At 42.0% G+C, this 24,414-nt stretch overlaps 1 long non-coding RNA gene across 1 annotated transcript; it reads right to left on the reverse strand.

Annotated features, from left to right (window-relative positions):
- Positions 1-12,347: 12,347 nt before the first annotated feature.
- LOC106003699 lies at positions 12,348-24,175 on the reverse strand. The gene is made up of 3 exons (XR_001176343.2): positions 24,081-24,175; positions 14,975-15,057; positions 12,348-13,488 (listed from the first exon to the last, which is right to left on the reverse strand). It is a non-coding gene; the product is annotated as an uncharacterized LOC106003699 (long non-coding RNA).
- Positions 24,176-24,414: the final 239 nt, after the last annotated feature.

Below are 24,414 nucleotides of genomic sequence, written 5' to 3' on the forward strand. Positions count from 1 at the left end.
CCTCTGCTTTTGGCTCAGGTCATGATCTCAGGGTCCTGGGATAGAGCTCCACATCGGGCTCTCTGCTTCGCAGGGAGGCTGCTTCCCCCTCTCTCTCTGCCTGCCTCTCTGCCTACTTGTGAGCTCTGCCTGTCAAATAAATAAATAAAATCTTTAAAAAATATATCTAGGAATAAATTTAACCAAGGAGGTAAAAGACCTGTATTCTGAAAACCATAAAGTCCTGGTGAAAGAAACTGAAGATGATACAAACAAATGGAAAGACAGCCCATGCTAATGGATTGGAAGAGTTAATATTGTCAGAGTGTTCATAGCAGCCAAAGCAATCTACAGATTCAATGCAATCCCAATCAAAATACCAATGGTATTTTTCACAGAACCAAAGCAAACAGTCCTAAAATTCATATGGAATCACCAAAGACCCCAAATAGCCAAAGCGATCTTGAGAAAGAAGAACAAAGCTGAAAGTTTCACAATTCCAGATTTCAAGATATACTACAAAGCTGTAGTGATCAAAACAATATTGAACCAGCACAATAGCAAATACACAGACCAGTGAAACAGAATACAGAGTCCAGGAGGGGAAAAACCTATATAGTCAATGAATCTATGAGAAAAGAGGCAAGAATTTACAATGAGGGAAAAGATAGTCTTTTCAATAAATGGTACTGGGAAAACTGGACAGCTGCATGCAAAAAAAATGAAACTGGGCTACTTTCTCACAGCACACACAAAAATAAAGTCTAACACATTAAACACCTTAATGTGAGAGGCGCCTGGATGGCCCAGTCAGTTAAGCATCTGCCTTCCGTTCAGGTCATGATCCTGGAGTCCTGTGATCGAGCCACATGTCGGGCTCTATGCTCAGTGGGGAGCCTGCTTTTCCCTTTGCCTCTGCCTGCGATACTACCCTGCTTGTGTTCTCTCCCTCCTTTCTCTGTCAAATAAATAAAATCTTAAAAAAAAAAAAAAGACCTTTCTTCCTAGAAGAAAATAGGCAGTAATTTCTTTGACATCAGCCTTAGCAATATTATTCTAGATACATCTCCAAAAGCAAAAATAAACTATTGAAATTACATCAAACTAAAAAGCTTATGGGGCACCTGGGTGGCTCAGTGGGTTAAAGCCTCTGCCTTCAGCTCAGGTCATAATTCCGGGGTCCTGGAATCGAGTCCCATCTTGGGCTCTCTGCTTCGCAGGGAGACTGCTTCCCTTCCTCTCTCTCTGCCTGTCTCTCTCGCCTACTTGTGATCTCTGTATGCCGAAAAAATAAATAAAACCTATAAATAAATAAATAAATAAATCTAAAAAGCTTTTGCACAACAAAAGAATCAATCAACAAAACCAAAAGGCAACCCACTGAGTGGTAGAAGAACTATGCAAATGGTATATCCAATAAAAGGTTCATATCCAAAATACATAAAGAACTTCTATAACTCAACACCAAAAAAGCAAATAATCCTATTAGACAACGGGCAGAGGACCTGAATAGACAGTTTTCCAAAGAAGACGTCCAGATGGCCAACAGACATAAGAAAAGATGCTCAACGTCACTCATCATCAGAGAAATGCAAATCAAAACTACCATGGGATAGCAACTTACAGCTGTCAGAATGGCTAGAATCAAAAAGATAAGAAACGGTCAAGATGGCGGAGAAGTAGCAGGCTGAGACTACTTCAGCTAGCCGGAGATCAGCTAGATAGCTTATCTAAAGATTGCAAACACCTGAAAATCCATCAGCAGATCGAAAAGAAGAAGAACAGCAATTCTGGAAACAGAAAAACAACCACTTTCTGAAAGGTAGGACCGGTGGAGAAGTGAATCCAAAGCAACGGGAAGATAGACCCCGGGGGGAGGGGCCGGCTCCCGGCAAGCGGCGGAGCAACAGCGCACAAAATCAGGACTTTTTAAAAAGTCTGTTCCGCTGAGGGACATCGCTCCAGAGGCTAAACCGGGGCGAAGCCCACACGGGGTCAGCGTGGCCTCAGGTCCCGCAGGGTCACAGAAGGATTGGGGATGTCTGAGTGTCGCAGAGCTTGCGGGTATTGGAACGGGAAAGCCAGCTACAGAGACAGAGCCGACAGTAAGCTCGCAGCTCGGTGTTACCTTGAACCGGTCGCAGGCTCGGTGAGCTCGGAGCGCGGCCGGAGGTCAGGCAGACGGGAGTAACTGGGCGCTGTTCTCTGAGGGCGCACTGAGGAGTGGGGCCCTGGGCTCTCGGCTCCTCCGGGCCGGAGACCAGGAGGCCGCCATTTGTATTCCCGTCCTCCAGAACTCTACGGAAAGCGCTCAGGGAACAAAAGCTCCTGAAAGCAAACCCCAGCGGATTACTCACCCCAGCCCCTGATAAGGGCGGTGCAATTCCGCCTGGGGCAAAGACACTTGAGAATCACTACAACAGGCCCCTCCCCCAGAAGATCAACAAGAAATCCAGCCAAGACCAAGTTCACCTACCAAGGAGTACGGTTTCAATACCAAGGAGAGCAGCAGAATTCCAGAGGAGGAGAAAGCAAAGCACGGAACTCATGGCTTTTTCCCTGTGATTTTTTTCAGTCTTGCAGTTAATTTTTTTCTTTTTCATTTTTTTTTTCTCGCATTCTGGTTAAATTTTTTTTAACTTTTACCTTTTTCTTTTTTAACGTTTTTTAACTAGTTTATCTAATATATATTTTTTCTTTTTTATTTCTTATTTGTTTTCTTTTTTTTTAAATTCTTTTCTTTTTTTTTCTTTCTTCCTTTTTGAACCTCTTTTTTTTTTTTAAAGATTTATTTATTTATTTATTTGACAGAGAGAGATCACAAGTAGGCAGAGAGGCAGGCAGAGAGAGAGAGGAGGAAGCAGGCTCCCTGCTGAGCAGAGAGCCCGACGCGGGGCTCGATCCCAGGACCCTGGGATCATGACCTGAGTCGAAGGCAGAGGCTTAACCCACTGAGCCACCCAGGCGCCCCTTGAGCCTCTTTTTATCCCCTTTCTCCCCCCTCATGATTTGGGATCTCTTCTAATTTGGTTAAAGCATATTTTCCTGGGGTTGTTGCCACCCTTTTAGTATTTTACTTGCTCCTTCATATACTCTTATCTGGACAAAATGACAAGACGGAAAATTTCAACACAAAAAAAAGAATAAGAGGCAGTACTGAAGGCTAGGGACCTAATCAATACAGACATTGGTAATATGTCAGATCTAGAGTTCAGAATGACAATTCTCAAGGTTCTACCCGGGCTCAAAAAAGGCATAGAAGATATTAGAGAAAACCTCTCGAGAGATATAAAAGCCCTTTCTGGAGAAATAAAAGAACTAAAATCTAACCAAGTTGAAATCAAAAAAGCTATTAATGAGGTGCAATCAAAAATGGAGGCTCTCACTGCTAGGATAAATGAGGCAGAAGAAAGAATTAGTGATATAGAAGACCAAATGACAGAGAATAAAGAAGCTGAGCAAAAGAGGGACAAACAGCTACTGGATCACAAGGGGGAGAATTCGAGAGATAAGTGACACCATAAGACAAAACAACATTAGAATAATTGGGATTCCAGAAGAAGAAGAAAGAGAGAGGGGAGCAGAAGGTATACTGGAGAGAATTATTGGGGAGAATTTCCCCAATATGGAAAAGGGAACGAGCATCAAAATTCAGGAGGTTCAGAGAACGCCCCTCAAAATCAATAAGAATAGGCCCACACCCCTCACCTAATAGTAAAATTTACAAGTCTCAGTGACAAAGAGAAAATCCTGAAAGCAGCCCGGGAAAAGAAGTCTGTAACATACAATGGTAAAAATATTAGATTGGCAGCTGACTTATCCACAGAGACCTGGCAGGCCAGAAAGAGCTGGCATGATATTTTCAGAGCACTAAACGAGAAAAACATGCAGCCAAGAATACTATATCCAGCTAGGCTATCATTGAAAATAGAAGGAGAGATTAAAACCTTCCAGGACAAACAAAAACTGAAAGAATTTGAAAACACCAAACCAGCTCTACAGGAAATATTGAAAGGGGTCCTCTAAGCAAAGAGAGAGCCTACAAGTGGTAGATCAGAAAGGAACAGAGACCACATACAGTAACAGTCACCTTACAGGCAATACAATGGCACTAAATTCATATCTCTCAATAGTTACCCTGAATGTGAATGGGCTAAATGCCCCTGTCAAAAGACACAGGGTATCAGAATGGATAAAAAAACAAAACCCATCTGTATGTTGCCTCCAAGAAACTCATTTTAAGCCCGAAGACACCTCCAGATTTAAAGTGAGGGGGTGGAAAAGAATTTACCATGCTAATGGACATCAGAAGAAAGCAGGAGTGGCAATCCTTATAGCAGATCAACAAGATTTTAAGCCAAATACTATAATAAGAGATGAGGAAGGACACTATATCATACTCAAAGGGTCTGTCCAACAAGAAGATTTAACAATTTTAAATATCTATGCCCCCAACTTGGGAGCAGCCAACTATATAAACCAATTAATAACAAAATCAAAGAAACACATAAACAATAATACAATAATAGTAGGGGACTTTAACACTCTCCTCACTGAAATGGACAGATCATCCAAGCAAAAGATCAGCAAGGAAATAAAGGCCTTAAACGACACACTGGACCAGATGGACATCACAGATATATTCAGAACATTTCATCCCAAAGCAACAGAATACACATTCTTCTCTAGTGCACATGGAAAATTCTCCAGAATAGATCACATCCTCGGTACTAAATCAGGACTCAACCGGTATCAAAAGATTGGGATCATTCCCTGCATATTTTCAGACCACAATGCTCTAAAGCTAGAACTCAACCACAAAAGGGAGTTTGGAAAGAACCCAAATACATGGACACTAAACAGCATCCTTCTAAGGAATGAATGGGTCAACCAGGAAATTAAAGAAGAATTGAAAAAAATCATGGAAACCAATGATAATGAAAATACAACAGTTCAAAATCTGTGGGACACAACAAAGGCAGTCCTGAGAGGAAAATATATAGCGGTACAAGCCTTTCTCAAGAAACAAGAAAGGTCTCAGGTACACAACCTAACTCTACACCTAAAGGAGCAGGAGAAAGAACAAGAAAGAAACCCTAAGCCCAGCAGGAGAAGAGAAATCATAAAGATCAGAACAGAAATCAATGAAATAGAAACCAAAAAAAACCAATAGAACAAATCAACGAAACTAGGAGCTGGTTCTTTGAAAGAATTAATAAAATTGATAAACCCCTGGCCTGACTTATCAAAAAGAAAAGAGAAAGGAACCAAATAAGTAAAATCATGAATGAAAGAGGAGAGATCACAACTAACACCAAAGAAATACAAACTATTATAAGAACATACTATGAGCAACTCTACGCCAACAAATTTGACAATCTGGAAGAAATGGATGCATTCCTAGAAACATATAAACTACCACAACTGAACCAGGAAGAAATAGAAAGCCTGAACAGACCCATAACCAGTAAGGAGATTGAAACAGTCATTAAAAATCTCCAAACAAACAAAAGCCCAGGGCCAGACGGCTTCCCGGGGGAATTCTACCAAACATTTAAAGAAGAACTAATCCCTATTCTCCTGAAACTATTCCAAAAAATAGAAATGGAAGGAAAACTTCCAAACTCATTTTATGAGGCCAGCATCACCTTGATCCCAAAACCAGACAAGGATCCCATCAAAAAAGAGAGCTATAGACCAATATCCTTGATGAACACAGATGCGAAAATACTCAACAAAATATTAGCCAATAGGATTCAACAGTACATTAAAGGATTATTCACCACGACCAAGTGGGATTTATTCCAGGGCTGCAAGTTTGGTTCAACATCCGCAAATCAGTCAATGTGATACAACACATCAATAAAAGAAAGATCAAGAACCATATGATACTCTCAATAGATGCTGAAAAAGCATTTGACAAAGTACAGCATCCCTTCCTGATCAAAACTCTTCAAAGTGTAGGGATAGAGGGCACATACCTCAATATCATCAAAGCCATCTATGAAAAACCCACCGCAAATATCATTCTCAATGGAGAAAAACTGAAAGCTTTTCCGCTAAGGTCAGGAACACGGCAGGGATGTCCATTATCACCACTGCTATTCGACATAGTACTAGAGGTCCTAGCCTCAGCAATCAGACAACAAAAGGAAATTAAAGGCATCCAAATCGGCAAAGAAGAAGTCAAATTATCACTCTTCGCAGATGATATGATACTATATGTGGAAAACCCAAAAGACTCCACTCCAAAACTGCTAGAACTTATACAGGAATTCAGTAAAGTGTCAGGATATAAAATCAATGCACATAAACCAGTTGCATTTCTCTACACCAACAGCAAGACAGAAGAAAGAAATTAAGGAGTCAATCCCATTTACAATTGCACCCAAAACCATAAGATACCTAGGAATAAACCTAACCAAAGAGGCAAAGAATCTATACTCAGAAAACTATAAAGTACTCATGAAAGAAATTGAGGAAGACACAAAGAAATGGAAAAATGTTCCATGCTCCTGGATTGGAAGAATAAATATTGTGAAAATGTCTATGCTACCTAAAGCAATCTACACATTTAATGCATTTCCTGTCAAAGTACCATCCATCTTTTTCAAATAAATGGAACAAATAATTCTAAAATTTATATGGAACCAGAAAAGACCTCGAATAGCCAAAGGAATATTGAAAAAGAAAGCCCAATGTTGGTGGCATCACAATCCCGGACTTCAAGCTCTATTACAAAGCTGTCATCATCAAGACAGCATGGTACTGGCACAAAAACAGACACATAGATCAATGGAACAGAATAGAGAGCCCAGAAATAGACCCTCAACTCTATGGTCAACTAATCTTCGACAAAGCAGGAAAGAATGTCCAATGGAAAAAAGACAGCCTCTTCAATAAATGGTGCTGGGAAAATTGGACAGCCACATGCAGAAAAATGAAATTGGACCGTTTCCTTACACCACACACAAAAATAGACTCAAAATGGATGAAGGACCTCAATGTGCGAAAGGAATCCATCAAAATCCTTGAGGAGAACACAGGCAACAACCTCTTCGACCTCAGCCTCAGCAACATCTTCCTAGGAACATCGCCAAAGGCAAGGGAAGCAAGGGCAAAAATGAACTATTGGGATTTCATCAAGATCAAAAGCTTTTGCACAGCAAAGGAAACAGTTAACAAAATCAAAAGACAACTGACAGAATGGGAGAAGATATTTGCAAACGACATATCAGATAAAGGACTAGTGTCCAGAATCTATAAAGAACTTAGCAAACTCAACACCCAAAGAACAAATAATCCAATCAAGAAATGGACAGAGGACATGAACAGACATTTCTGCAAAGAAGACATCCAGATGGCCAACAGACACATGAAAAAGTGCTCCATATCACTCGGCATCAGGGAAATACAAATCAAAACCACAATGAGATATCACCTCACACCAGTCAGAATGGCTAAAATCAACAAGTCAGGAAATGACAGATGCTGGCGAGGATGTGGAGAAAGGGGAACCCTCCTACAGTGTTGGTGGGAATGCAAGCTGGTGCAACTACTCTGGAAAACAGCATGGAGGTTCCTCAAAATGTTGAAAATAGAGCTGCCCTATGACCCAGCAATTGCACTATTGGGTATTTACCCTAAAGATACAAACGTAGTGATCCAAAGGGGCACGTGCACCCGAATGTTTATAGCAGCAATGTCCACAATAGCCAAACTATGGAAAGAACCTAGATGTCCATCAACAGATGAATGGATCAAGAAGATGTGGTATATATACACAATGGAATACTATGCAGCCATCAAAAGAAATGAAATCTTGCCATTTGCGACAACATGGATGGAACTAGAGCGTATGATGCTTAGCGAAATAAGTCAAGCGGAGAAAGACAACTATCATATGATCTCCCTGATATGAGGAAGTAGTGATGCAACATGGGGGCTTAAGTGGGTAGGAGAAGAATAAATGAAACAAGATGGAATTGGGAGGGAGACAAACCATAAGTGACTCTTAATCTCACAAAACAAACTGAGGGTTGCTGGGGGGAGGGGGTTTGGGACAAGGGGGTGGGATTATGGACATTGGGGAGGGTATGTGCTTTGGCGAGTGCTGTGAAGTGTGTAAACCTGGTGATTCACAGACCTGTACCTCTGGGGATAAAAATATATGTTTATAAAAAATAAAAAATTATTAAAAAAAAATAAAATAAAATACAAAAAAAAGAGATAAGAAACAACAAGTGTTGGTGAGGATGTGGAGAAAAAAGGAACACTGTGCTCTGTTGGTGGGAATGTAAGTTGGTACAGCCACTGTGGAAAACAGCATGGAGGTTTCTCAAAAAATTAACAATAGAAATACCATATGATCCAGTGATTTCACCCCTGAGTATTTACCCAAAGTAAACAAAAATGCTAATTAGAAAAGATACACACCTGTAGATTTATTGCGGTATTATTTTTGACAGTCAAGATATAGAAGCAACCCATGTCTGTCAGTGGATGAATGGATAAGGAAGAAATGGTATATACCTATGATGGAATATTACTCAGCTGCAAAATGGAATGGCTTTTGTCATTTGCCACAACACAGATAAACATGAGGATATTGTGCTAAGAGAAATAAGTCAGACAGAGAAAGAAAAATACCAAGTGATTTCCTTCGTATTTAGAATCTAAAAAACAATACAAATGAACAACAAAAAACCCAAACCAACTAACCAACCAAGAGACTCTTAAATACAGAGAACAGGGGTGCTTGGGTGGCTCAGTCATTAAGCATCTGCCTTTGGCTCAGGTCATGATCCTGGGGTCCTGGGATTGAGCCCTGCATTGGGCTCCCTGCTCAGTGGGGAGCCTGCCTCTCCCTCTGCTGCTCCCCCTGCTTGTGTTTTCTTTCACTCTCTCTCCTGCTGTCAAAGTGAATAAATAAAATCTTTTTTAAAAAATACAGAGAACAAACTGATTATTACCAGTGGTGAGGTGGATGGAGGAATGGGAAAAATACACATGGGGGTTAAGAGGTATAAACTTCCAGTTATAAATAATTCATGGAGATGAAAAGTATAGTATTGGGAATATAGCCAGTAACATTATAAGGGTATCACATGGTGACAGATGGTGACTATACTTAACCATGGTGAGCATGGAGTATAGAACTGCTGAATCAGTGTTGCACTCCTGAAACGAATACATCAGTGTATATTAATTATACTTCAATAAAAAACTGGAATTTGGGCACCTGGGTGGCTCAGTTGGTTAAGTGACTGCCTTTGGCCCAGGCCATGATCCTTGAGCCCGGAATCGAGTCCCGTGTTGGGCTCCCAGCTCCACAGGGAGTCTACTTTTCCCTCTGACCTTCTCCCCCTCTCATGCTCTCTCTCACTCTCTCTCTCTTAAATAAAGAAAATCTTTAAAAAATAAAGTAAAATAAAAATAAAAAACTGGAATTCTATTGTACGTACCTTATAAGTTTGTTTTCTTTACATAATTGGACCATGTACATCATTTCAATATATATTCTCTTTTTTCTTAAGTAAGCTCCATGCCCAGCGTGGAGCCCAATTTGTGGTTGGACACATGACCCTGCAATCAAGACCTCAGCAGAGATCAAGAGTCAGCTACCCAGGTGCCCCTCAATATATATCTTACTGACTACATAGTCCAACTTTAATCTCTTTTTTAGACATTTCTGTTTTCTAACTTTTTAAATGTCTCTGGAATGAACATTGCTGTGGTTAAATCTTAACATACATTATCATTAATCATTTCCTTAGGATGTTTCCAAGAAGCAGAAATGCTAAATCAAAGGGCGAATGTTCTTAAACATCTTAACCATTTCTTGTTAAATAACACATGCAGTATAAAAAAATATGGAAAACAGGTGAGCAGAAATTAAAAAACATGAATTACCTGTAGGCACCTCACCCAACAAAATCCACTATTTACCTTTTGGTGTTAATTGTTCTGGCCTCTGGTATATATGTGAGATTTTTCTCACTCCTGCAGTGGAACACTTCCAGTTCTGTCTCCTTTAGCTGATGGTCTCATGCTCTGAATCACACAACCTAGCCAGTCATTTCCCTGGTGGTGGATGCTATTGGCAACAGCTCTAGGTAACTTGACCATGATGCCAAAAAATATATGAACTAGGGCTCCCTGGGGCTTCTGAGGCTACATCTAACTAGGATCAGAAGCAGAAGCTGGGACAGCCTTAGTCTCACACTGGCCATTCATCAGTCAGGTGACCAGTTATGAGGGCCACCTATATCCAAAAAGGGATTTCCATCTCTAGTTATATATGGTGAATGACACCTTCACATTATCTCCATTCTTCTCTGCGATCCTGCTAAAATGGCAGTAAATCCCCAAAGACAAGGAGAACAGGAGGCACACCATCAATGGACAAGAGAGGGTAGAATTTGGGAAGCAGACAGCAGAGGGACAAGTGACATTGTGGTTTTGAGCCTGGGTTCTGGGTGGAAGTGCCAGATCCAGGACTTTGTGACCTTGAGCAAGTCACTTAAACTCTCCATGTCCCAAGATGAAATTGGAGGAAAGAACGGTACCTACCCACAGAGTGGAGAGGAAGAAATGACACATTCCTTGTTCATCGCTTAGAACAATGTTTGATGGAATTGGTGCTTCATCAACAACAGCCATTGCACGTACTCTCATGAATGCTGCTGTTCTGTAGAGACTGCTGGAAGTAGGGAGGCTGAAGAGAGCAAATAACTCAACTGAACTCCCAACTGGAAGCAAGGCACCACACTGAAATGGTAAGACCTGGCAAGAAGGATTCCCAATTAGCCTCCAGAACTCCAACTGCCAGGCTGATACCTATCAGGCAGGAATGTGGAGACTTCCTCTCTGAGAAAATAGCCTCTCCAAATAAAGACCACTAGATGCTGACACTGAGGTATCTCAACAAACTAGGCTCATCTCTCACTACTCAGTCAACACCCGTCCCCCACCGCTCCTCCCCTCCCCCCCCAGACAGAGGTTCCAGTCAGCATTCAGTGTCTCATTCCTGAATATCAATGGGCAAGCCAGAAAGGCCAGACATGGGAGGGGAAAGTCTCTAACACAAAAGATAGAGAAGGAAGAATACCCAGCTTTTGCCTCAGTGTAGATGGGACTGGAGGAGATTATCATATGAAAGTCAATTATCATATGGTTTCACTTATGTGAGGGACATAAGGAATAGCATGGAGAATATTCGGAGAAGGAAGGGAAAAATGAAGGGGGAGAAATCAAGGAGAGACAAACCATGAGAGACTACAGATTCTGGAAACAGATGGAGGGGTTTAAGGGGGGGTGTAGGGGAATGGGTGAGCCCAGGGATGGGTATCAAGGAGGGCACATAATGCACAGAGCACCCGGTTATATGCAAACAGTGAATCATGGAACAGTGCACCAAAAACTAATGATGTACTGTATGCTGACTAACATAACGTAATTTTAAAAAGTAAAACAAAAAACAAACAGAAGCAAACTTAGAAAAAGAACAAGAAATGCAGAGAAACAGGAAAGGACAGGTAGTAGGAGAAAAATTTAAGAACAAACCAACATTATACATCTCCAGAGAGATGAAAGAAGAAATATCATCAGGGAAATGAGAACAAGAGACAACAAAAAGAAACCAACCATTGGAAGATAACTCTTTGGAATATTACAAATATGAGAGCTAATTTTTTTATTTTTAATTCAGAGGAAACATAGGATATCAAAGCTAGAATTTATCTTAGAAATCATTTACTGATCAACCATCCCAGCGCAGAGGTGAGGAAATGGGGCCCTGGAATGGTGAACTGGTTTGCCAAAGGCGATAAAACTAGAGCCCCACAAATTACAGGAGGGAATTCATACCAAGGGCTTGGCAGTAGGAAGCACTCCATAAATTTGAGTCTTAATAACGTTCATTAAGAGTTTATTATTTCTAAATGACACCTTGACAGAGTTGTTTAAGAGCTTAAATGTGTTATGTATGGAGAATAAGCTTTGGTTTATAGGGAATATAAACCAATTGTGTTCACAATTCATAAGCATTATTGTCCCCACTTTAAAAGTTAAAATAACTCTGGTGTTAAGAGAGCTTTCACATGTGTAAGCTTACCCTAGTTACTGAGGAGTGGGGCAAGGCTGACTCCGTGGCAGAGCCAAGGGTCCACTTCTAAAGAGGTCACGTCAGAACTCCAATATTCTAGAATTCCTACTGGAGCTGAACCAATGACTTAGACCAGCATCACCTAGTTCAAATTTAAACTACATAAATTAAATATTTTAAGTTTTCTGGAGCAACACTAACCAAAAAAAAAGTAAGAGGAGATGAAATTAATTTCAATAATAGACTTTAATTCAATGGATCCAAGACAGTTATCATTTGAACATGTAATATAAAAATATTAATGTGATTTTTTTTTACACTCATTCTTAATTTCTGAAATCTGCAATATAATTTACATTTACAGCACATCTCAGTTCAGATGATCTGTACCTCAGATGCTGAAGAGCCCCATGAGGCAGGTGGTTACAGTGATGGACAGGCACGTCCCCAACCAGTGAGAGCAAGAGAATGATGTGAGCTAAGCTCAACCCTCACAGCTGCTTAACTAGTGTAACTGGCTGCAGGGATCACTGAGCCAATCATGGAGCTAATGGGATTCCCTCTTAAGAAACTCAGCCCCTCTGTAATACACTCCCCCACTCCACCAGAATGTAGCCCTTGTCTGTGTTTCCTAAATACCCCATATCACCGCTCTCCTAGCAGTTACTGATGTGGGGTCGTGGAGCGCACGTGGAGTTACTGATGTAATTCTTTCATGAAGAAAGAATTCCTGAGACATCTTACGGTACAAAAAGGTGCCTTTATTATAGCACAGGCATAGGACCCCCGCGGGGCAATGAGTTGCACTTAGGATTGTGAGGAGCAACTGATTACATGCCACCCACCCCCAAACTTAGAAGTACATAGATAACCTAAGTCTCTAAAGGGATTTCTACATGTGAAAGAATATTTATAGGATCCTGGAGATCTGGCTATTATTGTCAAGACCAGGTTGCTTTTAGTCTCTAACAAAACATTAACATGAACGCAGCCACAAGTTCCTTGGGGAATGTCATGCTCTGCAGGTCTTGTGTATTTATCATCATTGGGCTGAAAACTATGAGGTAATTTAATTTTAGCTGCATTTCTCTTGCCTTTGTTCTCCTCATCACCCCGTCCCCCCACTCCCCGAACAATTTTGACCCTTCAATCTTTAAGGTCGCTGAGGCTGGAAAGTTTTTATCTTCTGTAACTTCTTCCTGCTGAAGAGGGGGCACAGCGATGTCCCTACCAACAAGTCAACATCGATCAGTTGGGTAATTTATACAGAGGAGTTTACCAAAGGCAGAGGCAGCCGAATCCAAGGTAGACAAACCCATGCAAATCTCAAGTAGAAAGGATCATCGGTCAGCTTGAAGTAACGGCAACTGGAAGTCTCCCCAGGGAGACCAGGCGGGGAGACACTGGAAAAAAACAACAAAGGAAGATGGATATTGTTACGAGAAAAAGAAGCCCAATAAAAAAGACCTTTGATAGTTGATAAGATCCTCCTCCAGTCCAGGAGTTTAGCCAATCATTAAAAGAGAGGGAAGGATCCTGTAAAGTGCCAATTTGAGTATTCATATCTTTTAGCAATCTTGTTACCTTTCTGTGATAAACTGGAATATATACACAATATTCCATTTTAATAACAGGGTTGGTATCGTTTTGTGCAGCTGTTAAATACTGAAGGCCATTTGATTTTGTAGAAGTGCTTTGAGCCTCTGTGTAACTTCAGCATTAGGTAAGGAAATACTGATTTGTGAATAATTTAGTGCTTTTATAGGGCTTTCGGTAAGGGATTCCATATGCCATCCTCCAGTTCCATCGAGGGAACAAAGATGGATGTTAAATGATCATACCAGTGAAATAGTGATTGTCTATCATTGTTTTAAATTTGGAAGATTAGCCAGAGTAGTGATGGTTTTGATATATCCATATATATATATCCATATATCCATATATCCACGAATCCAAGCAAAACCCAAGGTACAATGACACGTCCATCCCAGAGGAAATCAGGGCTTTAGGTTAGAGCCATGTAACCATCAGGGGCCATTTGGAGCCAGCCATCTAATTCTGGGTTGCCTTGCCCAGCCAGTAGCAAACTAACCATAACCTGGAGTACAATGGCTTGAGAGCATCTTCTAGCGATAGCCATCTCATATGCTGTCCAGGTATCACATGTATGATTTCTTTGTAGTCAGCATAAAACTGCCTTTTGATTGCGTTGTCCAGAAGTTGGTGTGAACCATAAATAATCATCTCAGATTTGGCATATACCATCATAGGTATATTGAGAAGCAGGGTTTTGTAATCTAAGCACTCATTGACAGACATTAATTTGTAGGCTTGTGAATTCAGTTAAAGCCTTAATAGTTTGAGGGGCACTTGAGTAGCTCAGCGGGTTAAGCCTCTGCCTTTGGCTTAGGTCATGATCTCAGGGTCCTGGGATTGAGCCCTGCATCAGGGCTCTCTGCTCAGCAGGGAGCCCACTTTCCCCTTTCCTTCTGCCTGCCTCTCTGCCTACTTGTGATCTCTCTCTGTCAAATAAATAAATAAAATCTTAAAAAAAAAAAAAAACCTTAATAGTTTGAGGATATCAAAAAGTTCCAAGTCATACTGATCATGGGCCAAGAAGAAACACTTTTTTAAAGTGATAGAATTATCACAATGTATGCTGGTGTTAGGATTATGTATCATATCTAAAATATAAGTGTATAAGGAGTGCCAGTCAGCACCTTGTAAAGGAGAAACATACCAGAGTAACTTGAATGTACTTGCCATGGGAACAATTCCACACAGCCAACAAATTGTTTGATTTTGAAGTTCAGCATAATGTTGTGCCCACTGTAGAAAGGCACTGTCTCTTAATGTTGGTGAACAAGGAACAAAAATAAAATATACAACCTTCATAGTCGTTTGAAGAGGAGTTTCAAATCTTCTAAAGGTTCACAGGAGTAAGAAGGCATGGTAGTTTGTTCACTGGTTTCCTATGAAGGAAGTACAGCTTTTATTTTAGATCCAGGAGTCCAAGAAGAGTGTCCCCCTAATTTTCCTGCAGTAGAAGTACATAATATGACCTGACATCAACTCTTATATTTTAGATTTAAGTCCCCCACTGCACTTGACTTTCAATCCTGGAAAGAAGCCATGTCTCCAGGGCTGGCATAGGCTGGGCTTTCAGTTATAGTTCAATCAGGTTTTGGGAGCATGTCATCAGTATATTTGTTAATTAAACCAGCCTCAAATGAATCATTACATAAAGTGTTATGATCTTTATCTTATCACAGGTCCACTGTCAGAAATGGTTTTCCATATAATATCTCATAACCTATAGGTTCTTCAGCAGTTCTCATTCTGAGAAATCTTAGTGATAAGAGAGTAACCCAGTAGTCCCGGGTCTCTAGACTTAGTAAGGTGCTGTTTTAAAGTAGGACTGGCTTTCTCTATCTTTCCAGAGGATTGTGGATATAGAAAATATTTAATTATTTTAATATTTAATAGCTCCCTGTGCTATTTGTTATTTGTGCAGTAAAAGGTCTGTTGCCACTTTGAAGGGTCCATAGAAAGCCAGATCTAGTAATAATGTCTCACAACGACACTCTGGTTACTTCCATGGCTCTTTCAGTTTTATACTGAAAGGCCTTGACCCAGCCAGTGAAAGTATCAACAAACACTAGTAGGAACTTAGAGCCTTTGCAAGGAGGCAGCTGTGTGAAATCAAGTTGCCAGTCCTCTCCTGGATACGTTCCATGTCTTTGGACTGGTGTCAAAAGTGGGGGGAGGCGGATGGACAGCTCTTTCCAGATTGACTTATACACAAACAATACAGGATCGACAGATCTGTTTTATAGTTGTTAAATTTATGCCACCCAATATATTTTTTATTAAACGTTCTAAAGCGTTTTTTTTTTTTTTTTTTTTTTTTTTTTTGCCCAAATGAGTAAGCCTGGTGTAAACCTGTATTTTACCTTCCATCGGTTATTCTTGGATATGGAGATGTTCCCATCATTAACAAGGCAGTCCTGTGCATTTTTTAAAAATATACTTGTTTCTGGGCCACGTGAATCTCTTGGTCTAAACAGTCTGAAGATATGGGGGCACCTGGGGGGGCTCAGTCAGTTAAGTGCTCTTTATTTCACTTCAGGTTATGATCTCAGGCTCGTGAGATCGAGCTCCAACCTTAAGATGCTCTCTCATCCTCGCCCTCTGCCCTTTCCCCTGTCTGCCCACCCCCACTTAAGTAAATAATTGGAGTTAAAACCGATGTAAGACTTAATATTTGTTAATTTTGTGCTACCTATTTGGCTGCATAGTCAGCCAAACTGTTTCCTTTAGATTCCAAGGTCCTATCCTTTTGATGTCCTTTGAGATGAATTACAGTCGCCTCTGTAGGTAGATTTATGGCCTCAAGAAGGGTAATTATTTCAGGCCCTTATCTGGGGAGCTGACTTGATAGTAATCCCCTTTCTTTCCAAATTGCTCCATGGACATGTAGCACAGGAAAAATCATTGGAATTAGTATAAATATTAACTTTTAGCCCTTTTGCCAATTGATGAGCAGGGGTTAAGTGCTATTAATTTAGCCTTTTGGGCAGATGTATTTACCGGAAGGGCTTTGGCCTCAGTGGTCTTAAGCTAACTACAGCATAAGTGACTTCTCCCTTATCCATGAAGCTACTGCCATCGGTAAATCTACTATCCACGGCATTTTCAATAGGGGGAATCTTTTAAGTCTGGTCAGCTAGAATAATCAAAATCAATAATTTCTGAGCAGTCATGTCCTAACATAGAAGTCAGATGGTCAGGTCCAGGCATCAGGGTAGCTGGGTTTAAAGTCTGACAGGTTTTAAGTATTATTTCAGACATATCTATAAATTTAGCCTGGCATTTAGTACATCCGCCTCTTGTCATCCATTGGTCACTTTTGGTCTCTAGGACACTGTGGACCTGATGTGGAGTCACCACTGTCAAGGACTGTCCCACAGTAAGTTCTGAAGCTGCTTCTACCAGGAGAGCTGCTGCAGCTACCACTTGAGAACAAGCCAGCCACCCTGACGCTATAGTTATCAAGGGCCTTTGAAAAACAGCTCAGCGCTCTTGTTTTGTTCCCTAATTTCTGGGAAAGAAGCCCCAAAGCTTGTCCTTGTTTTCCTGCTATATACAAAGTAAAAGGTTTTTCTAAATTTGGTAAAGCCAAAGCTGGGTTAGCTTTTAATGTTTGAAAGGCTGTCTGCTGGGTTTTAGTCCAGAGTAAGTGTTCCTTATCAGGGCCTTTAACTGAATCGTGCAATGATTCGAAGAACCCAAATCCAGCCATCCATAGGTGGCAAAATCCTGCCACAGCTGGAAAAATATGGAGTTGTTTCTTTGTAGCAGAGGATCTGAGATAACACAGTGTTTTTCCTATCAGCGGACAGGGTATGGTGAGCCTGGGTTAATTTGTATCACAGATGAGTACACCTTTTGTTTAGATATCTGTGCTTTTTAAGAGAAACATGCTATCCCATTTGCCAAGGAATAAAAAGTTATAGGGGCACCTGGGTGACTCAGTGGGTTAAAGCCTCTGCTTTCAGCTCAGGTCATGATCCCAGGGTCCTGGGATCATGCCCCACATTGGGCTCTCTGCTCAGTGGGGAGCCTGCTTTCCCCATCCCCGCTACCCCCACCCCCACCCCGTCTCTGCCTGCCTCTCTGCCTGCTTGTGATCTCTGTCAGGTAAATAAATACATAAAATCCTAAAAAAAATTAAAAAGTTACAGAATTACTCTCAGATATTTCTTTTGTGGGACTACAGAGTAAAATATCCACATACTGAATTATTGTCCCTCAAGGGGACGATAGATCAAGGATCTATCACCAAAGTCTTTACTAAGTGCAGCCCCAAATAGGTGAGGACAGTCTCTCAATCCTCGTGGCAAGACTGTCCAAGCTAACTGAGCAGCCTCTGGGCCTGAACGTGAGGCCTATTCAACAGCAAGTAGTGGCTGTGTTTCTTCACTTAGAAGGCTGCAAAACAAGGTGTCTTTTAAGTCAAGTGCTGTAAGCCAGTTAGCATCCCCAGGGACCTGGGTGAGAATGGTATAGGGATTTGGCACTATGGGATAAATAGGTACAATGGCTTCATTTATTGCCCTTGAATCTTATGCCATTCAATAGTCTCCATTTGCCTTTTAACTGGTAAACTTGGAGTATTATAAGGAGATTGACAAGGCCTTAACATACCATGTTTGAGAAACTTACCAATAAATGATTATAACCCAGCTTTTGCCTCAGGTTTTAAGGGATATATCTATTTTTTTTATGACGTATAAAGGTTGGATACTTTAAGGTCATTTTAACTAGTTGGTTTTTAAGAGCCTGTCCTGGGACACTGCAATCCCAGACCTGTGGATTTACTTCCTTCCAAATATTAGAAAGGATAACAGGGCAAGGTTTTAATTCTCCAAGTGTTAAAGAGAAAAGCTATTCTCCTCTTTAGTAAGAGCAAACCTGCTTCCTAGTTTATGTGTTAAGTCTCTTCCAAGTGATGGAGTGGGACAAGATGGAAGGACTAGAAAAACACGAGTCTCCAGCTGACTTCTATATTTACAAGTTAAAGGAACTGTCTGACATTTCATTTTAGTTTCTCCTTCTATGCCATCAATGTTGTGGTTAGAAAGACAAGTAGGGCTGGGGTGGTTGGGGTTAGGCATCCTACTCATGGTTTCCACTCAGGTTATGACCTTGGGGTCACGAGATCAAACCCTGAGTTGGGTTACATGCCGAATGTAGAGCCTACCTGGGATTCTCTCTCTCCCTCTATACCTCCCCTCTCCACTCACTCTCTCTAAAATAAATAAATAAATAAATAAATAAATAAATAAATAAATAAAAGAAAGAAACAAAGAAAGAGAGAGAAAGAAAGATAACTAGGGCCTGAGTGCTGAGTAAAAAACAGAGTAAATGGCTCCTGTACCAATAAGGACATTGACAAACTTACCTTCCACATCCAGGGTAACCTGGGGGGCTCAGTCATCTGGATGTCAAAGGCAGCCGGACCAGCGTTAGGGCCCCATCATGCCAGATCCTCAGGTTCCTGCTCTCAGGCGAAGAAGTGAGTTCCTGTCTTCCTCTCTCTCTGGAGATGAGGACAGTCTCTCTTCCAATGTCCTTCTTCCTTACAGATAGGACATGGCCCCGGTGGAGAGCGTTTTTTGGACATTCCTTGCTCCAATGTCCATTCTGGCCACACCCATAGCATGGGTCTTACCTGGTCCTTGGTCTGATGCCGGCTTTTTCTTTGGCCCCTGGTTAGTCCCTGTTGTGGGGGATCCGCGAAGAGCGGCAGCCAATATTTGAACCTGTATTTTACCCTGCAGCTTAGCTCTCGGGTCCTTTCCCTGTCTTAAAACTTTCTATTATTAAAAACTCCAGTAATGAACTTTAGTACATGCTGGGTGGGGGTTTGAGGACCTAAAGTCACTCTAGTCAATTTTCAGTGGATGTCAGGCTCCAACTGACTTTTATAAAATGCATGCATAATCTAACAGTTCCCTCAGGTGAGATGGAGTCCAGATTTGTATATGTAAGGATGGCTTCTAGCAGAAGACCTTGAAATAGAGCTAGATTTTTATCAGCGCCTTGAATAATTCCATGAATTTTAACAAAGCTTACAGGTTTATCAAATACTTTTTTTCATTCCTCTATTAAGTTATCATTTGGACTCATCTTTCCCCTCCTTGATAATGCCAATGTGGTTGGGTATTTGGGATAGCAACACCTCCCACCAGATAACCATCTCTATCTCTGGCTGCTAGTTCATCAACAACTTCTTGAGCCCCTGCCCAGATAGGGTTCTTTTCTTCAGGGGTACAACAATGAATTCAAACCTAACAGATAATTGCTGAAAACCCTCAATAAATTGAGAAGAGTTCTCAGAATATCATCCTAATTGTTTTATCTGAGCCAAGTCTGCCATGGATAATGGGACATGGACTCTAATCACATCCACTGTCTCCATTAGCAACCTCCCTAACAGAATATAGTCCAGGTTTAGAAGGAGCTCCCAGAAGACAGGGAATTCCACTCCTGGTATGCCCAGCTGGAGCAGAAGGGTCTTGGGGCTTTTAAGGAGGAGGGATAGTAACAGATTCAATATCTTCTTTGAACTGGCCGGTGATTCCTCCCGGAGCCCAAGTTCTTTGGGAGGAGGGGGCCTATTCAGACAATCATCGTCCAATATGTTGAGGGGCTTCATTAGCTTGTTTAAATGGCGGAACAAATTTTTTGCAAGGAGCCCTGAGGTCAGAATCTTAATTTAAGGCCATGAAAGCCTGGACATAGGGCACTTCAATCCTCTTGCCTTGTTTCCTGCAGAAGAGATCTAACTGGTATGTAGTACGGAAGTCTGTTGTCCCATTACTGGGCTATTTTCCCCCCTCAACTCCTAAGGAGTACTGAGGCCATGCATTATTGCAAAAGATGATGAGTCCTTTCTTCTTTTAAATCTTGCAATCCAAATCAGTTCCAATGGGTTAAGAGATATCCCAAGGGAGGAAGACACCCCCCAAGAGGAAAATTCCATTCCCATAAAAGGAGAAAAGTCCATTATCATAATCCCTCCTGGACTGCTTGGTGGCATCCTATTTAGGATTATGTCAAGGGTTCCTAGTGTTCAGAGAGACCAGAGGCATCCCTCAAAAAGCTGTTAAAATACTGACTTATTTACTGGAGGGATGTCAACATCTCTTTGCTTCCGTATTGTTCTTTTTTTTTTTTTTTTAGATTTTTGTTTATTTATTTGACAGATAGAGATCACAAGTAGGCAGAGAGGCAGGCAGAGAGAGAGGAGGGGGGAAGCAGACTCCCTGCTGAGCAGAGAGCCAGATGTGGGGCTCGATCCCAGGACCCTGAGATCATGACCTGAGCCGAAGGCAGAGGCTTTAACCCACTGAGCCACCCAGGCGCCCCTGCTTCTGTATTGTTCTTCCCAGGACACAATAGATGCCAGCAGGTGAACCAACAGAGCCTGCCATCTTAACCCTTGGAGATGCTAACAATTTGCAGGAGGAAATACCTAATGTTACAATTTAAATTGTCAGTAGAGGACACGGAGGTAGAATAGTAAAGATGGAAATCCATCATGATCTAAGTGACATTCCAACACATGTGGTCTTGATAGCTGACTTCCCCAGGAAATGGTCCCTGGCTGGGTTTTAATTCAGTCAGGGTACCTGTTTTAGCCAGCTCTAGGCAGAGGTCTCCTGGGCAGAAGTTGCTAAACCAGAAATGTGGAGGGGATCATATTAGACTAATGAGGAGGAAACCTCCCATGGGAGCCTGAGCATTAGTAACTCATCAAGTTTGCACTGAGGCTCGAAGTCCAAATGAAGGACAACGCAGAATCCCTGTATATAGGAGGCACCAAAAATGATGTGGGGCCATCAATCACAACGCTCAAGAAAGAATTAAGACATTTTTCAGTGCAAAAAGATGATTATAGCACAGGCACAGGACCCGTGGACAGACAGGTGCAGTTGTGATAGTGAAGAGTGGCTGATTATATACTTTAAGTTTGGGGACATGGTGCATAGAGATGCCGTAAGTCTCTAAAGGGATTTCCACATGTTAAAGAAGAATGACAGGATCTGGAGATCTAACTATTATTGCAAGATAAGGTGCTTTTAGTCTCCAGCAAAATATTAACATTGAAGCCCCTGGGTGGCTCAGTGGGTTAAGTGTCTGCGTAGAACTCAGGTCATGATCCCAGGGTCCCGGATCAAGCCCTACATCCCGCTCCCCGCTCAACAGGGAGCCTGCTTCTCTCTCTGCCCCTCCCCCAACTTGTGCACACTCTCATGTGCTTGCTCGCTCTCAAATAAAATCTTTAAAAAAAATTAACATGAAGGCAGTCATGAGTCCTTGAGGAATGTCATGCTCTGTAACCTTCAGGTATTTATCAGTGGGCTGAAAACTACAAGGAAATTTAATTTTAGCTGAATTTTTCTTGCCTTTGTTCTTCTCATCTGTTATTACAGACAATTTTAAAATTTTTACACATCGATCTCCCTCTATTAAAGTCTGGGTTCCTTGAGGTCTGGGAACATTCCTTTTAAATTCCTGATTCCGAAGCACCTCTGTGCTGTGTACATCAAATGATCCCTAAGTTCCAATCCAAGATGGTAATGCAGGAACATCCTGAACCCACCCGCTCCAGGGACGCACCACATCTACACCTTTTCATAAAGCAATTCCTCCTGAAGAGGAAGTGATGGCTGACTAAACAACTTCTGCACAAAGAAAAGACCACATCGAGAACAGCATGGGAGATGGAAACACGCTTGTGAAGGAACAACTATCTCCCACACTGCAAAGGTCAGCGAGGAGGAAGGTGCTGAAAGATGGTAAATGGATCTGCTTCCTTTATGGCACACACACACACAAAGCTGTGGGGTTGTTTTTAAGATTTTTTTTTTTTTTTATATTGACACAGAAAGAGAGAGCACAAGCAGGGGGAGCAGCAGGCAGAGTGAGAGGGAGAAGCAGGCTCCCCACTGAGCAGGAAGCCCCATGTGGGACTCAATCCCAAAACCCCAGGATCATGACCTGAGCTGAAGGCAGATGCTTAACCCACTGAGCCACCCAGGTGCCCCCATCCCCCAAAAAGCTGTGTTTTAAAAGGAGAACTAGAATATAAAGGAACCAGCCCTGGAACTCTCTCCGGGTCTGAGAGGGGCATCAGTGTTGTGGTTTATGCTCCCCCCTCACCCTGATGGTGCACATGGGAACAGAGTCCAAGCAGCAAAACCGGCTGGCTGCCTCAGCGAGCCCTGGGCCTTCGCCCACACCAGCCCTGAATGCCCTGGGGCACAGAAAAAAAACTCCAAAAAACAGTGTTTAAAAGAGCAACTAGAAGGTGCCTGGGTGGCTCAGTGGGTTAAACCTCTGCCTTCAGCACAGGTCACGATCTCAGGGTCCTGGGATCGAGTCCGGCATCGGGCTCTCTGCTCAGTGGGGAGCCTGCTTCCCTTCCTCTCTCTCTGTCTGCCTCTCTGCCTACTTGTGATCTCCGTCTGTCAAATAAATAAATAAATAAATAAAAGAGCAACTGGAGGCACCTGGGTGGTTCAGTTCATGAAGCCCTGTCCCTCTGCCCCTCCCCCTGCTCGTGCTCCCTATCTCTCTCTCAAATAAAGGAATAAAATCTTTAAAAAATCAAAATGAAATAAAATAGAAGAGCAACTAAAACATAAAAGAGCCAGTCATAAACTCCACCAAATGGTGGGGGAACTGCTGGAACTCTCTCCAGACCAGAAGGGCTGGTGAGCACCATGATTTACATTCCCTCTCCACAATGGACAGGAACAAGGCCTGGTGCCACCGCTGGCTTACCGCCTCAGTGAGCCCTTGGGTCCTAGATGACCCCAGCCCCAGCTGCCCCACCAAGGCAGCCCCAGAACTCCCTGGTCCAGGCTCATTGCAGCTCTGGCTGTCACACCAAGGTGCAACGCACCCCAGAACACTCCAGGCCCATACCACTTTGGCTCCAGACAGCTTGCCAATGCACCTATGGCACAAAGCAATCCAGGACCTTCTGGCTCATGCCTGCCTTGGCTCTAGCTGCCCTACCAAACCTCCCCCTATGCAGAGCACCCCAGGAAGGCCTAGCCAGTGCCTCCCTCAGTTCTAGCTGCCCCACCAAGGCTCTCCCTGTATAGACAACTCGAGGACCCCTGGACTACTCCCAGGGTGTCTGTCCTCAGGACTGGAGGACCTCAGGACAACCTGGCCTTGACTCTAATCACCCCACCACGGCACCCCACACACTGGAATACCTGGAATTCCTCAGCTTGCACCCACTTAACTATAGCTGTCCTGCTAGAAGATAAAGAAGGACACAATAATAGAGGAGAAGACATAACAATTCTAAGTATTTATGCACTCAACTTGGGAGCACCAAATACATAAAACAGTAAATAACATAAAGGAATGAGTCAACAATAATACAACAGAAGACTAACACCCCACTTACCTCAATGAGCAGATCATCTAAAGAGAAAATCGACAAAGAAACAATGGCTTTGAATGACACCCTAGACTAGACAGATTTAACAGCTATAGTCAGAACATTCCATCCTAAAGCAGAATGCACATTCTTTACAAGTGCACATGGAACATTCTCCAGAACAGATTACATATTAGCCCAGAAAACAAGCCTCAACAAATTCCAGAAGATCAAAGTCATCCCGTGCATCTTTTCTAACCACAAGGCTATGAAACTAGAAGTCAAGCACAAGAAAAAATCTGCAAAGACCAGAAAGAGATGAAGGTTAAATAACATGCTACTTACTAAACAATGAATGAGT

Source organism: Mustela putorius, unplaced genomic scaffold (genome assembly GCF_011764305.1).
Source record: "Mustela putorius furo isolate JIRA1106 unplaced genomic scaffold, ASM1176430v1.1 tig00003983_pilon_pilon_pilon, whole genome shotgun sequence".
Classification (NCBI taxonomy): Eukaryota; Metazoa; Chordata; class Mammalia; order Carnivora; family Mustelidae; genus Mustela; species Mustela putorius.